At 45.1% G+C, this 12,210-nt stretch overlaps 1 protein-coding gene across 4 annotated transcripts in view; it reads left to right on the plus strand.

Moving 5' to 3' along the window:
* Positions 1-12,210, plus strand: part of LOC143360686 (apoptosis-resistant E3 ubiquitin protein ligase 1-like) — a 31,066-nt gene that overhangs the window by 5,558 nt on the left and 13,298 nt on the right. The window lies entirely within an intron of this gene.

Raw genomic sequence — 12,210 nt, forward strand, 5'->3', positions numbered from 1 at the left:
ACAATCAGGCTGAAACTGCCCTCTATCGGCCCTGAAGACGCTCCAAGCAGAACGAAGCTGAACCCCTTGCAATCTGCTTTTTATTCGACGCTTCGGAATCGTGTGGACGTAGTTGCGACGGCACACGATCCTCGGAGCTAATCGGCGGACTATGATAGTTCTAGAACAGTGGGCTATAATTGATAATGTTTAGAATATTTTTGGAGGTACTAATTGGCGCGGCAGTCTTTCTAGTAGTAAGCTGTTCATTTAATTTAATCGCTAGAAGTCATATTCCCGGTTAAAGTACAGTGTTCACTCGATTTATGTCCAAAATACGGGTCTAGCCAGGGACTTATATCGGCTAGGAGATACTATTTTGATTCATGGTGAAGGTAGAGAAGGACAGCGAAGCTTTAGAGGCCTCGGTTCATGGCCACTCGCGGGGTATACCCCGTGGAAGTGGGGACAGTTCTGGGACTTTTATCGGCTAGGCATTTGGGACAGGGTGTTTCGAAAAATGGTGGGCAAAACTTTAGAAATAGATTTCTGATGCTTGGAGAAGAAGGAAAAGTGATATCAATTTAGGTCCGGAAAAGATTAGTTTCTGAGTTATTAAAGTTTTTGTGTCACAATTTTCGTCACATCGTCTTAACACTAAGTTTAGGGTACAAAATGACGAATTTTAATATGTGTAATTTACGATTATTGAGATTGTGAAGATCCATCTACGTGGAGGTACAGTCTTTACTCGATATATGTCCAAAACACGGGTCTAGCCAGGCCCATATATCGGCCAGACTTCTGGGACTTTTAAACTAAGTTTCTGGGACTTTGATCTGCTAAGCTAAGCTGCTCTGTATTAACATATACAGAGTGAACACTGTTCTCAGCAAATTTATTTCTTTAGGTATATATTATATAAAAAATGGCTAAAAACTTGCATAGACACATTCTTCTTATTTTTATAAAATAATGTAAAATCACAAAACAAAATGTTTTAGTGCTCCGTAAACCCAGTGTTAAAGGCTGTTTAAAGTCATCAACAATGTTTTTTATGTAATCGCTGGTCTATGTCTACGTTATCGAGATATATTATTCTTGCTTACAATTTATAATTTAATTGGGAGCGTGTTCGGAGCTCAATGAGACGAGCTGAGGCTTGTATTAAGACAGGACATATTGAACATTTCCTCTACGACGATGTGACAAGAATTGTGGCACAAAAAGTTTAATAATTAATCATTCCCGGACCTATGTTAATATAACTTTTTTGTCTTCTCTAAGCATGAACCCTTTGCACTCGTTTGTCGAGCGTGACTCGACATTTTACGGGAGTTTACAAAATTCCGGAGTGTAAAGGGTTAAGAATATATTCCTACAATTTTGTCCACCATTTACGAAACACCCTGTATAGTGTAAACACTGTATACCCAGGCAGAATATTTTACTCTCTATATTCCTACGGCCGAGCTAATGAGATCGCGCGCTATCACTAGCCTGCGGATCTTCATGCAAAATAAAAATTGTCCACGTCAACGGTGGGGAACGGAAGTTAAACGAAAATGTATGTTCCCTCTTTTAATCATTTTAACGAGTCAAAAAAAAAGTATAAAAACAATCTCTTTACGATCCTGTAAAATCCTGATTAACCCTATCACTCCGAAGCCTCGAGCCGTCTTCAGTACTACTTTTTCCTCTTTCATTTTTTCTGATATTTACTATTTACAAAGAGAAAAAAAACGCTGGCTAGTCATAGCGTGAACACCCTGTGTACCAACTACAACAAAATAGAATTTCATTTCGGTTTAAAGAAAATTAATAACACACATATTTGTTACGCTCTGTTCAGAATCTTCGTCACGAGTCTGACACGATGTTGTCGGGGAAGGGGTTAAAAGAAAAATTGATGAACGCCGCGATTGAAACTATGTAATTTATGTTTCATCGGACCGGTAATCTGTACCGGGCCCGATGGATCCGGGGAGAAGCGCTTCCGGAAGCGAGCAAATATTTCGAAAGACTGCAACGCGCTCGAACGCTCCCGTGACCCGGAGTAATTAAGAACCGAAGCAGTTCCGGAGGCTCGCGTGCGAAATAATTCGAAATAATAAAGGGAGCGCGATTTAAGCGAGCCTCGGGGATGGCGCGAGACACGCGAGCACCGTGTCGGATTTAAATTGGCCGTCGCGCAGAGTGCGGCCCGGGTCGAAGCGCGTTTAATTAGAACCGTAATTCGACGGCCCCCGAGCGGGTAGCAGCATTCGCCGGCAAACAGCGTCGCGAACATGAATATTTCATCGCGTCGTATTCGGGGGACGAGCTCCTCGATCTTCCGCGAGCATGGATCTCCGGAGATCCGAGTATCCGTGATTATTCGATCGATATCGTTTCCGGGGGAAACCTAAGGCGCACGCGCATCGGGTTACGCGAAAAACGTAATTTCTCGTGACGTTCTTTGAACCAAATAATATATTCATATATCTTAATATATCTTAGAGCCAATAATATTACGAAATATTATTTCGTAGCGTGATAGCTTAACCCTAGTACTCCCAAGGAGAGCTCCTCGAACCCATAAAAACTTTGGAAAACGTTGGGAAACGTTGGAAAACTTTAAATTAGGACTATAGTGAATTCTCGATATATGTCAACAACGCGGGTCTTGCCAGCGTCGTGTATCGTCCAGGAGACATACTCGAGCCGTGTTATGTTTACTCCTCGGCGTTCGTGGCCCCTCACGGGGTATACCCCGCAGTAGTGGGGATAGTTTCGCGACGTTTATCATCGAGGCCTTGGCGACATATACAGGGTCACCCGTTTTTAAACGGCCAAACGTCAACCAGCTATAGAGGATCCCAAATGAAACAACTTTCACCCCTAACACTTTTGTTGATTCGGTCTTGATTTTTAGATCACTGCAAAAACCCGTCATTTTTTGCGTTCACTTAAGATTAAATATATTAGGACTGCAATTATGTATCTTGATGATTTTTCCTTTGTTTGGTTTAAAATAAATAGGGGCATCTTTTTTATTCAGTCAACTTTTTTGTATCACCTTTGGATTTCGGTTTTTTTTTTACATGGGGCACGCCGTGGAGACTGAATGAAATAACCTCGAATCAAAAAAAGTGTTAGGGGTGAAAGTTGTTCCATTTGGGGTCCTCTATAGCTGGTTGACGTTTGGCCGTTTAAAAACGGATGACCCTGTATAGAGACAGCACTGTATTTTTGTTAAACGTCTTCTTTCTCAAAATAAAAAGTTAGAAGTCCTCTTACATTTTGAAGAAAATCCGACAACTTCGGTACGAAGAGTAGCTTCACGTTGGTATGAAATATCCAAAATGTTTCTTCCATTTCTCACCTTGCATGACCTTGAGGGTCACTGTGCAGTATACGAATGAATTCGTCTAGACACGCGCTTTCACGTGATATACAAAAATATACAGCATTCCAAAAATTGAAGGTCACCTTCATACCTAACAAAATCGTATAAACACAAACAAAATTACATACGTTATTGTATTGCGTATAAGTACTACTTTTTCGTCTTCCTTTTTTTTCGAATATTTACTATTTACAAGAAAAGCGCTGGCTAGTAATAGCACCCTGAACACAGGCATACAATAAACATAAACAATCTTTTTTTTTTCTATGAAATTCTGAACGATGAAGAATTTCTGATCATTATAATCACAAAATAAATAGTACTGCGAGGGTTTAAAAAAAGATTCGTAATTTCCGGTGCGTCGGCGGTTTACCGTGTCTTGTCCCGCGACAATCGAAATTTGAACGATGCCGTTTCGCGCTGTGCGCTTCCGGTGCGAGGTAACAGTCTGAGGACTCGTCTCGAGTTTCCTCGGCAGCTCCCATTTGAATTTCTAAACCGGTGCTCTCCAGCCCCGGAAATTCGCCGGAGAGGTCGCGGAGGAGCTCTCGGGGAACCGGAAACGCGACACGCCGAACGCCTCGAGACGTCGATCGGACAATTCGGAGACCTCGAAGAGCATCATTGAAAATTTCTGTTCGTTTGTCATCGGTCTCGTTCCCGCGGCCTCCGGGGCCATTTGGCTCCCGGGCAACACAGCCGGCGATCGGGATCGTAAAGTATCGGTTTTCGGATCGAAAGTTTGCGCTTTGCTCGACGAGCACGTCGGCGGCCATCGAGTTTCTCGACTTTTATTCGTTTCGTTCGTCTGTGTTCGACGTCGACGCGCGGATCGCCCGAAGCTATCCCTTCATTCTCTGTGCATCCTGCATTGCGGCACTTGAGCGCCGATCAAGTTCCCGCGGGAGCGCGGCTTTGTCGGCGTTCGCGCGAAAACTTCCGTCGCTCGCGTGAATATTGCAGTAGCTGTGATCTTTTTCCGTTCTGTGAACACTGCAACTCGAAATGGTTTTCCAAAGGACGCCGATTTATTGAACATTCTTTTCCCTTCCATCTCTTTGACCGAGATAAAATTGTAAGGTCCAAACGACACGGCTCGCACTCGGAAGCCTCTCCGACAGAGCCGAAGTCGTAAGACACTATTTAGGTCCAAATGCTTGCGCCATGAAGCCTAAACAGCGCGAATTGTATCACGCTTCCAACGCGCAACGGTCCGCCCCGGGTTCCGGTCTTCGTAGATTCGCGATAAGGTAGAGTTACCACGTTACCGACACAATTAGCCGAAAAATGGTTTCACGGGAGGAAAGTTTTCCTCTTCATATGAGAATATTTTGTCGCTGGTAAAGGGCTCATTCGAAAGAGGAAGGTTCAATCTAGACCTCAAAAGTGGCTGTTTTACATTGCATTGTAAAAATCACAAAATTCTAGTTATTTAGATTTTGAACAATTCCTCACAAGTGCGTCCGTGCACTCTTAACCCTTAACCCTCGAATTAGGCGCCACTAAAAATTGCTGTATCATTATTCAAAATATTTTTTGCATTATTAAATTTGTTTGTATTTAACAAATTACTGAACGCTTCAGTATTGTGCGAGTAAATTGCACCATTTTCGTATGTGCAACATGAAAAAAAAATATATTTAGAAGGGAAATATTCTAGGTCGGGAGAAATGTTTCGTTTTGGAGTTAAAATAGTTTCCAGTGCAAAGGGTTAGTAATCGTAAATTTAAAAATTTCTCGTCTAGCATAGTTTCGTAAGTCTGGTGTTGAGAATCAATGAGCTTGGCAAGGGTGCGGGCGCGGATTCCCGAGGCAAATCCATTTCGAAATTTGAACAGCTCGGCGGAAACGCGGAGGAGGCGTGCGCAGAGGTCGCCGAGCGATTCTGGGTTCAGCAGGGCCGATAGAGGTAGCAGGGCTGGCAGGGCACGCAGGGCCGACGTCTTGAGAATCGTGGAGGGGGTTCGCGAATCACCTGTGGGTAGGGGTGGCCGGCCCGAATGGCCCGGCCCTGTGCAGAAATCTACGGCGCACCGGCCAAGAGGAAAAGTATTGATCTTCCTTGGCGGGGGAGCGCCGGCTGGCCTTAACCTTTCTCGTGTTTCTACGCAGAGAAAAAATATTTCGCCCCCGCCGTCTCGATTCGCGAAACCCGCTCCGACGCGTGGGACATTAATTGCCGTTAAGAAGCGGCCGCGCCGAGCCGAGCCGAGCGAAGCTGAACAGAGCGGGAGCAGAGCCGCGATCGAAAACCTAACGAGCCGACGCGACGTTCAGGCGCGATCCATCGTCGCCCACGCGTACGTTTTCGCTGTGACACTCGCTCCGATGCGACACTTGACGAGAGCGAACGCGTGGGTGGTGACGAGAACTATAGTCAGCGCCGTCGAGACCGCTGCGAAAATACAGCGGCGCCGGCGGGCTGCCTGTCTTCGGGCGCAGCCCGAAGTGTATTGGTTCGATCGGAAAGAGTCTTCGCGTGGTCCTAACGCGTTGATCACGAGTTTCACCAGTCTTGTTCGTAGAAGCGATCAGAGTTACCCTTTATACTAGAATTTAATTTACGAGTGATTGGAGCTTCCTTCGTCGTTCATAATTTCTTACAAGATGAAGGGAGCTTGTAAGCTGTGGGAATTTTGAAGAGCAGTCCCATCGAATATTTATAGAGTGGACGGCTGAGCTCGGCTAGTATTATACGTCGTTCGCGCGGAAACTTCCCGTCGCGACTCGAATTGGTTTTCCAAGGTACGCCGATTTATCGAAGATTCTTTTCCCTCCCATCCCTTTGACCGGGACAAAATTGTTGGACCGAGTTCCAAAGGATACGTCTCGCACCCGGAAGTCTCTCCGACAGTGCCGAAGTCGTTGGACCCTATTTAGGTCCAAAGGGTGGCGTACGTTTTCGCTGTGACATTCGCTCCGATGCGATGCCCGACGAGAGCGAACGCGTGGGTGGCGACGGGAACTATAGTCAGCGCCGTCGAGACCGCTGCGAAAATACAGCGGCGCCGGCGGGTTGCCTGTCTTCGGGCGCAGCCCGAAATGTATTGGTTCGATCGAAAAGAGTCTTCGCGTGATCTTAACGCGTTGATCACGAGTTTCGCCAGTCTTGTTCGTAGAAGCGATCAGCGTTCTTAACCCTTTATACTGGAATTTAATTTACGAGTGATTGGAGCTTCCTTCGTCGTTCGTAATTTCTTGCAAGGTGAAGGGAGTTTGTAAGCTGTCGGAACTTTGACGGGCGGTTAGTTCTATCGACAATTTATAAAGTTACGATGGAATGGCTGAGCTCGGCTAGTATTATACGGTGTAGGTCAGAGAAGGACAGCCCGGCAGCGTTAAATCGACCTCGCTTCCGAAACCCACGCGAAATCTCGAGCGGCGAGAATGAATCACTCGTCGCGGCGAACAACTGGCGTCGTTGGCGTGTCCCAAGGAGCCGTGTAATCCCCAAGGATTATGTAAACGCGCGGCGCAAAGTAGCGCGAATTTAGCGGAGAGACCTAGAACCGACTTGGAAAGTCGGGAGAAGGAAGCTACTAAACGCTCGAATGTGTGCCATGCGTCGATCATCGGGAAAGTTTCTTCGAGTCCGCGTATAACACTTCGGCAACTTCGTCGAGTCCTTCCTCGCGATTCCCACCGGTCGAATTCATTTTCAAATACTCGCGAGAAGTATAGTTCGCGGGCCGGGAGGGGTTGTCGCGGACTCCGATAATCGCTTCGCTCCACCTGGAGGTGGGAGTCTAATCGCTGGCTGTTCTGCCCTAAACTGCAATCAATTCCGCAAAGTTCCGCATAAAAGTTGCAACGAGAGAAAACATCATGGGAGCGAACATTTGCGGCGCACGTGCGATCGATTATGCGTTTCCATTACCCTTGGCGTTACGGTAACTTTCGCGGCAACAGAGAGGTGCCTGTCGTCGAAGATGTGTGGGGACCATTGTCCGAGAATTAGCACCCGGTCGCCGTCTATAACCGAACCTACCAAGGTTAGGTGTCTTTCATTTTGTTCCCCATTCGCACCGTCGACAATCTTCTCTTTCTTGTTCTCGCAGACTCCTTCCTTGGATGCGTTTCCGCCGATTCACCAAGTTTACTTAGACTCGTCCCAGGTGTGTCGAGGCTCGTGGCCGATTTCCCTTAATTTCTACCGTGCATTGTTCTTTTTCTCCCGCGCCGCTAACAAGCTGTTCTTTTCTGTCGCCGCAGACTCCTCTTCAGGGTCCCCCACCAGTTTTGTCACTTGATGCTGGTCGACACGCGGGAGAAAAATAGGAGGAAAGGTGGAAGAGAGAGGGAGAGAGAGAAAGAGAGAGAGTCGCGGTGGGAAAACGCGGAATCGATCTGTCCTACCTTCGTAATACCGGCAACCCTCTCATGCATAATCATGAGAATGTATGACATACGTATGCCCTGGTTTCCCTGGCCTCCCCCGGCCAGCCCCGGCGCAAGCCCGCGCCCCTCTCAGCCCCCTTCAACCCCTTCACAGCCCCTCTCAGAGCGCCGAAAGGATCGTTAGCACGAAGCAATGCCGGCGAAGGATAACCGTTCAGAAAAGGTCAAGAGTCCACGGCGAGGTCGCCGTGTTTCGCGGTTGACTCTCCTCCATTGTGGCGATTGCGGCAGCCCCGCGCGCTCGTTCTTTCTTTCTTTCTTTCTTTCCTTCTTCACGGTTCTCGCTTTTTGTTCTCGCGAAGAGGAAAAGCCGAGAGGGGGAGGGGGGAAGGGCGGCAGGGCGGAGTGAGCAGACCTTCGGCCGGAGGGATACTCCTTTTCACCTTTGAAACACTCCGCTGCGCTGGCCTTTGACGCGGTCGTTAATGGAACGCTTATTCCTCGAGCTTCCGTAACACCTTCGCTTGAAATTCGCCGCAGTTTTCTCGTTTCTGCCGTGACACCGCGAGCTATTGGCTCACTGCGGATGTCCTCCACTATAGCGCTCGCACACACACACACACACACACACACACACACACACACACACACAGCGAAAGACACGCTCCCAATCCGACCATCTCGCGGCCAAACAATTGTATCTCGCAGATTCGACCATTTTCGCGTGCCCGGTCTCTTCAGCATGGAACACGAAACCCTCGCAGCATAATTTTGACCCTTGACGATCCCCAAGGAAATTGGGACCGCGCTACGATCATTATGCTGTGCGATAGTGGGACCAAACTACTCCGCGAATATTAGAAAATGGAGTTTACCGTATTAGAATGAAGGACGTCCCAAAATTCACGCGATAAGTAATTTTGATGGAAAACACAGGATTATAATTGACACTTTGACTGCCAAACTAAAAACCTCAGAAATTCTATAAAATCAAAGAAAGTTATTTAATGAAATAAAAATTGAAAAAAAATGAAATGTATGATGTTGACTAGTCCTCCAACTTTCTTGCATTTTACAGATCCTAATCAAATTTGGTACAATGAATATATTAACCTAAAATTAAATTTAAAACTTGGACAAATAATTCCGTCACCCACATATGGGTGATATGGCAGTCAACGTGTTAAAAATTTTTAATTTTTATAGGGTTTTGGAGGAATAGCATAGTTATGAATTTTTCCAGTAAACAATTTGCTTTGAACTTTGCACCAAAATTTGTCCCCAGATTCCTGTCCATATGTTTCCGCATTAGGCTCGGTATTTGAGTGAAAAGTCTGCAGTCAAAATTCCATGGCAAATTGACGCCAAACCTTGGCTTCGTTCAGCTTCGTTATAGAGGGCAGGTCGGTCGCACTAAGAAGAAACCTAACCCTGTTCTGAAAGTAAATATCGGGTAAAATCGGAATATAATACATTTATACACATATTTTATTTTTTGTAACACATTTTTTACGGCGCTTTGTCTTTCACTGCACATTGTGGTGTTTAAGCACCAGTTTTGCGAACAAGGTTACGTCCGCTCTGAGTTGCGACGGATCTGCCCCCTACAACGAGGGCCGAACGAAGCCAAGGTTTGGCTCCAATTTGGCATGGACTTTTGCCTGCAAACTTTGCGCTCAATTTGCGATCCATCTGTCTCCGAATCTGAGAAGTGATGGTTTTAATTATTGCGAAAACTTATGTGTCCAAAATTATCGTATATACTCCGAATATACTTAACCGCAAATGTTGTTTACGACAGCTAACTTGAAATTATACACGTAATTACGGGCAACAAAGAATAATTGACAAATGGACTTAGGACACTTTCAAAATAAACGGCTCATTCGTCTAAAATTTTGTTTTAAATCAATCAGAGAATTTTCCATTTTGTCGGATAAAATACCCCCCACAAGGGTAGCTTTATGAGGGTAGTTTTCTATATTAGCAAAGAAATAATATCAGATTCTGAATATCATTACAAATTGAAAACCCCCTAAAACTGCCTTCTTTGTAATAAATACTGCATAGTTGAGAGGTATAGCTTTTGTCCGCCTATTTTACGATTCTGAACCACTGAAAAATAGATTTTTGACGGTCGTCTCAGATCGTTTGGTCTCGGCAGATGGAAATCGACATCGTTCGAACGCAACCGGTGCCGTCGAGTGGATTCAGCGGGCGAAAGGCGCGATGCGGCTTTTAAAAGTCCGGTTACGTATTGGGTTGTCCGGAAAGTTCGTGCCGTTTTTCTGTAGGTGGCATTAGGATAGGTCTGAACATGTCAGAATGATTGAAAACAAATGGTATGTGTACATAGTCCAAAAATCTGATCTTTCAGGCATTTTTTAGAAAAAAGTTTGATCAGGGTACGTTAATTTTTGTTAGTTTTACACGTTCTTAACACTAGAACGACCGAGCAATAAATGCGACTGACGTATATTGCTTTGTAACACAGTGACAAGACTGTGCTCATTCCGGCTTCATACAACTTTTATTGTAATATGTGCTTCAATGAAGAGGTTCATTAAAAAATTTCCGGTGAAAACATTTTTACAATTTCAGTAATTGTAAAAGAAAAAATTGGGAACCAGTCATTTTGACTGCTCCGGTCGTTCTAGTGTTAAATATGAAAGGAAACAGAGTGCATTATAGGCATTTGATACTTTTCTCTTCCAAAAGCTGTTGCATGCGCTACCCCATTCACCCTATTAACCAGACATCACACCCTCAGATTTTCATCTCTTTGGGTCAATACTAAATTCCCATAATGACAAAAACTTTAACTGATAGACATAAAAAATCATATTTAAAAGTTTCTCGCCGAAAAACGCAAGTTCCGCGAAAAATGGGGAAAGATTATGGAACAAAATGGCACTTATAATCATTCAATAAATGTATATCGAAATTTGAATGTACTGCGTTTGAGTTTCCCTTAAAAATCGGCACGAACTTTCCGGACAACCCAATATTGCCGATTTCGGGCCAGTGGCGCAACGACTCACCCGTGGCGGTTATCGATTAACTCGCGCCCGCGAAAGAGAGAGAGAGAGAGAGAGAGAGAGAGAGAGAGAGAGAGAGCTTCCGGCCGGTTGGGTTTCGGCGTTGGCGATCGTTTTTTCTCGCGGGCAATCGCCGATAAATTGCGCACGGAGAACGAGAGACGAGCGGCGGGTATAACGCGGGTAACGCGGGTACGACGACCCGACGTCGACCCCGGCTGGACTCTTGACCCGGTTTTCGCCGGGCGTTTAATTCGCGTGTAGCTTGTCGCCGTCGCCGTTGATTAAACCGTGGCCAGCGGTCCGTTCTCGATCGACGATCGTTTAATTGACGTCGTTATTCGGCGAGAACCGAGAGACCCAGGACAATGGTGAATCGTCGAGTACGGCTATCAATCTCTTTTTATCCGGATCTGGGTCACCGGCGGCCTGGAGCGCTCGCTTCCTGTAACCCAGAGCCCGCTTTACTACGCTTCATCCTGGAATTTAAAGAGCAGTCCCGCGGGAACCTGCTGCCTACGCGGAATGTATTCTTCTCGGTTACGGAAATTGAATTTTCCCATTTCGTCGCGACATATTCGACCTGGTTTCCGAATCCGCGTGAAACCGCGCGGAATAATCCACCGGATACGGAGGACACGGTCGCATCGCCGAGAACCACGCGATCACACGACGCTTTTAACCCTTTTAACACTTTTACTGCCAAGCTAGATTTTAACCCTTTTAACACTTTTACTGCCAAGCTAGATTTTAACTCTTTTAACACTTTTACTGCCAAGCTAGATTTGAACCCTTTTAGCACTTTTACTGGCAAACTAGAATCCTCAAAAGTTCCATAAAATCAAACTAAGTTACTTGACCCTGTATGGTCCGAATTTTGTTCCGTTGGTATCTATCCGCAGACAACTTGCATTTACTTTGATATCTCATGTTGATGGCGCTGGAACCGTCATCGATATTGTTATTGATGATCTCGGAGACATTATGTAATTAAGACGTGTCATCTTGTGAAAAAACTAAAATTATTTGGTAAAATGTCGATATGTTAGCATGTGACCTGAAAGTTACACGGGCCCATAGAGGGTTAATGAAATAAAAATTGAAAAAATTGAATGTATGATGTTGAGTGGTCCTCCAACTTTGTTGCATTATTAAAAATATTTTTTACATCGTTAAATTTGTTTGTATTTAATAAATTTCTAAACATTTCAGTACTCACGAGTAAATTGTACCATTTTCGTATGTATAGCATGAAAAAATACATATAGGAGGGAAATATTCTAGGTCGAAAGCAATGTTTCGTTTTAGAGTTGAAATGGCTTCGAGTGCAAAGGGTTAAATGTGAAGCGTGTTAGGATAAGAGACTACAAAATTCAGAGGTTCGCGTAATCGAGGTCCTACTGTACTCACAGACCCAACACACAATTTCGTTTCACCGAGAAAATAGATACAGTGGACCTATTGAAA

This window comes from Halictus rubicundus, chromosome 13 (assembly GCF_050948215.1).
Source record: "Halictus rubicundus isolate RS-2024b chromosome 13, iyHalRubi1_principal, whole genome shotgun sequence".
Taxonomy (NCBI): Eukaryota; Metazoa; Arthropoda; class Insecta; order Hymenoptera; family Halictidae; genus Halictus; species Halictus rubicundus.